Source organism: Gossypium hirsutum, chromosome A10 (assembly GCF_007990345.1).
Source record: "Gossypium hirsutum isolate 1008001.06 chromosome A10, Gossypium_hirsutum_v2.1, whole genome shotgun sequence".
NCBI classification, from domain to species: domain Eukaryota; kingdom Viridiplantae; phylum Streptophyta; class Magnoliopsida; order Malvales; family Malvaceae; genus Gossypium; species Gossypium hirsutum.
Genome location: NC_053433.1, coordinates 82,965,968 through 82,971,193, shown reverse-complemented (window position 1 = coordinate 82,971,193; position 5,226 = coordinate 82,965,968).

Genomic DNA, 5,226 nt, shown 5'->3' with positions numbered 1-5,226 from the left:
AACTTACTCATCAATATTCAATAAACCTCACATAGCATATATTGAACTCACATTTCATACATAACATAAAGGTACTTGTACCCCTCACAATATGGTTATACTTTTCTTGGTAACTTGAAATCATACATTCACCGTTGAACCATTTGGAACATTATCGGATACTCATTTAGCCTCAAACATGGGTGCAGGTGCCGATGCCATGTCCCAGATATGGTCTTACACAAGCTCTAGTATATCTGTACCGATGCCATGTCCCAGACAGGGTCTTACACTAACACATCTTGTAGCCGATCCATGTCCTAGACATGTCTTACACTGGCTTACGTCTCGAGGCTGATGCATGTCCCAGACATGTCTTACATTAACACTCATCTAAATGTTAATGCCATGTCCTAGACATGGTCTTACACTGGCTCTCATAATGTGGCCGATGCATGTCCCAGACATGTCTTACACTAGCTCACACAAGTGACCCAAATGTCATGGCATGAATATTAGATTTATTTCCTAGGTTCAAACGGGAACTTTACTATCTCTATTACCATCATGCTTTCCCAATTCCACAATCAAGCAATTCATGCTATATTAAATTCAATTACAACTCAACACATACATTAACATTGTAGTTGTATTATTTATATACAACTTACCTCGGATTACAAAATGTGGCGACTAGTCGATTTAATCGATTTGCTTGGCTTTCCCCCGGCATAAGTTTGAATTTGGTGATTCTTGATCTATAATTGCAAAATGCACTTATTTAGTCACTAAATAAAATTAAGAAATGAAAAATTCATATCTTTGGTAAAATGAACATTTTGCCCCTAGACTTTGACAAAATAACCATTTTACCCCTAGGCCCAAAAATTGATTTTTATCGAATTTCTTCATATCTTAAGCCTAGTCAAACCCTTGTTACTCTTATAGCAACTCCAAATTCCCACTATTTCACATACTTAACAACTATTTTACAACTTATACAATATAGTCCTTTTACGTGTTTTCATGCTAACACCTTTCACAAAAGTTTTTCATAACACACCCAAGACTTATTTTCTTCCATAAAAACTCAGCAAAAAATACAAACCCTTTCATGGCAAAGCCCTACACTCTTGATCATTTTGCAAAATAGTACCCTCATTTGAAAGCTTATGCTTCAAGGGTCTCAAAAGTACAAAAATATTCAAGAAAACCCATTAAAATCACTTACTTGTGAAGACTTAAAGTTGATGAAATTTCAAGGTCTTAAAACCCCATTTATTTGTTGAAAATTTTGGTGGTAGAGAAGAAGACGAGAAGGTGATATCATCTTTCTCTTATTTTATTTCTATTTTAATCAATTTAGCCATCAAACCCACCAAATTTGAACTTTTTGACCAAGTTTGTCTCCTATGGCTGGCCATGCCTCCCTAAAGGGTCTAATTGCCCTTTACAGACCCCAATTCAGGTTCTCTAGCTATTTGGAACTTTTAGCTATCAAAATAGGACTTTTGCTTTTTATGCAATTTAGTCCATTTTCACAATTGGGCTCACAAACATCATAATTAACTCACCAAATTTTTCATGCACACTTAAAAACATGCTATAACATCTAAATAATTATAAAATAATTTACTCGACTCTGGATTTGTGGTCCTGAGACCACTATTGTAACGCCCTGAATTTGGGCCTAGAAGTATTAGGCCTTGAGTATGGGTTCGTATGGAGGTTGTATATAAGTATTTAATTGTGCAAGGAAATGAAACAATTAAATGTCTACTCAAGTGGTTAGGGTCCTGAGAGGAGTTGGAAAAGTCCTGGGTTCAAACCTGGGCTTTAGCAAAAATTTTGGTTTTAAGTGAATAAAACCCTGGATGCTTGAAAGTAGGCCTTTTAAATTATTGTGTTAAGTAAATGACATAAGGAAGCTTGTGGTCTAGTGGTTGTGGCATCATTGATCGCGTGATTCGTAACAAGTAATAAATATTTATAATGAAGATCAAACCTAGACTAATTATTATCACGACGAAAAGGCAAGCTCACCTTCGAACAATAGTATAGTAATGGAAAGACCGAGATATCATACCCAAGGGACTCAAAAGTACTAGTAATAACTATCTTTTTATTATCTAGCCTAAGAATAAAAGGGTTTGTTTATTAAACTAATTATCTAAACTAATTAACTAATTTAATTGAAGCAAAGAGAAAATTTGGAAAAAATACTTGAAGAAAAGCAATTGATAAAGACGACACCCAAGGAGGAATTCACCTAGATTTCACTTGTTATCTGACTTTGAACCAGACGATTTATTCACTTGACTTGATCCGCGAGATTCCCTAACCTATGTTATTATCCCTTTTGAGATAATAACGTCTAACCCTCAGTTGAATTAATCGAAATTTCTTTCTTAATTAAAACCCTAGGGAAGCAGTAAATCACTCTATGGACTCCTATATTAGGTTTCACCCTAATCTGGCAAAATCTTGTAACCCTATTTTTAGGCGTTCGATCAACTCCGCTTAATTATGCCAAATCTACTCTTAGGCAGATTCTATTCATCCTCTACATAAGGACATCAAATCATGAATTAATACCCGAAATATTAACTCAAGCATTAAGAACACATAATTAAGAACAAATCAAGTATTTATCATACAGTTCAGATAATAATAACAAGATCCATCATAGGTTTTATCCCCCTTAGGTATCTAAGGGGTTTAGTTCATAAGAAAATAAGAGTACACCTTAAAAGTATAAAACTAACAAAACATGAAGAAAACTCTAAAACCCATGAAGGAATTCTGAGAGAGATCTTCAGTCTTGGAGTAGCTTCGACTTTTGGGATGGATCGTCTGGCTTCCTTCAAGTAATTCCTGGCATGTGGTTCTGTATTCCAGAAAAGTTCTGGAAGAGGCCCCATTTCTAGGTCATACTTAGGGTGTTTATATAGGCTTTGGATTGGCTTTCTTCCTTCCTGGGATTTCTCGCTTTTTAAAAACTTTTTCAAATACATCTAAAGAGTCAATCACAATTCATACAATATTAAAGCATTTAAAATATAAACAAAACAATGCATTATTCACATACAAACTTACCTTGGTACAAAAATAGTAGAATTGGACCTAATCGTCAAACACTTTGTTTTCCCCCGGCCTAGGTCCGAACCTCGTTTTTCTTGATCTATAATAAAAAAATTTAACTCATTTAATATTCACATTATTCAATTTGGCCCAAAAATCATATTATGGTAAAATTACAATTTTCCCCTAATATTTCACATATTTACAATTTAGTCCCTAGGTCTTAAATTGAAATGTATTAAATTTCTTCAAAACCCAAGCCTAGCTGAACCATTTTCATAAATTTTCCACTTAATCACACTTTTACTACTTATTTTATAACTTTTACAAATAAGTTCTTTTTGACATTTTTACCAAAAATCACTTAGCAAAAGTTGTTTTTCTAACACCAAACATGCATTTTATTCCATTAAACATCAAAATACACAAATATCTAACATGGGTAAAATTTTAAACTTCATCTTTCTTTCAAATTAGTCCTTGAAATAGCTAGATTAGGTTACAAGGATCTCAAAAACATGAAAATCATTAAAAACGGGGCTATAACGGACTTACAATCGAGCTTTCAAGCTTGAAAAACCCTAGCTATGCCTTCCTCTTGTAAATTTCGGCAAAAGGATGAAATTGAAGATGATGGAGATGTTTTATTTAGTAAATTTTGTCTTTATTTGACAAATGACTAGAATGCCCTTCACTTATAACTTTGCCATTTTACCCTACCATGTCCATTTTTGTCCAACTTAAACTAAAATGGTCTAATTACCATTTAAGGACCTCTAATTTAAAATTTCATAGAAATTAGACTCCTCTAGCTTCTATAACATACATTTTGCACCTATTACAATTTATTCCTTTTAGCTAAATTAAGTGCCCAATTGATAAAATTTTCGAACGAAATTTTCATGAAACAATTCCAGACATTGTAGACCACAAAAATATAATAAAATAAATATTTCTATGTCAGATTCGTGGTCCCAAAACCACTATTTTGATTTGGCCCTAAAACGGGCTGTTACATCTTAGTCATTTTACCTTCCAAGCAAGATTCACATTGTGGAAGACTAACTTCCTTAAACATACTTAAGGGACCATCTTTCACGAGTGTAATGATGTTTTTTTTTTGGTTAATATGACCAAGTCTTAAGCGCCATAGGTACCCATGATTAAAGTGAGAAGTTTTAAGCTTTTTATTCACTATTTTAATTTGAAGCATAGAGTAGTTATTTGGTTTGATAACGTAGTGATTGTTTACCATCCATCCAGTACAGATTAAAGAACGATTTCTATGAATAGTAATCCTTTTATTGAATGTCACAATATAACTATCATAAAATAAACATGGTACATAAATTAAATTCCTCTTAAAACGAGGCCCATAAAACACATTCTTTAAAACAATCTTCCTAAAATTATCAAAGTGGAAAATAACTTTTCCCACTATTTTGGCTGAAACATAGCTCCCATCTCTGGTCCGCAACGAGAGGTTCCTATCACGCAGATTTCTCATTTCACTGAACCCTTGTAAAGAAACACACATATGGTTAGTGGATCTAGAATCAATAACCTAGTTGTTAATTGATTCTTCCACTAAGCAAGCTTCAACCACAAAGGGTTCTATACCTTTGCCCTTTTTGGCTAAGTAATCCAAATACTCCTTACAGTTTGATTTTAAATGCCATTTTTTATTTCAAAAGAAACACTTGATCTTTTTACGATATTTTGACTTCTTAGCTTTCTTCCTAACCACACGAGGTGGAACTGAAGACTTAGTCAATTTCTTTTTTCCCTTAGCTTTTTATTTCCCCTTAGAGGATGAGGGGCCCACAACTAAGTTTACCTCAGGTTTTTCCTGATCCGGATTACCACCATTAAGCATCAACTCCTAAGATTGTGATTCCTTTATGAGTTAAGTCAATATAAGTGCCTTGTTCCCCAAGTTGTAAGCAACCCTAAAACCAGCAAACTCCTTGGTTAAGGATTTGAACACTATTTCAATTTAAGTGTTCACATCTAGTTCAGCCCCATTCTCCTCCACTTCTGCAAAGAATCCCATAAGCTTAAGCATATGTTCTTTGGCTGGAGAGCCAATTTTCTGTTGAGAATTCATCAAATTTGTAATAGTGTATTTTTGAGCCAATGTGACTTAGCTTCTGAGAAAATCCTCTA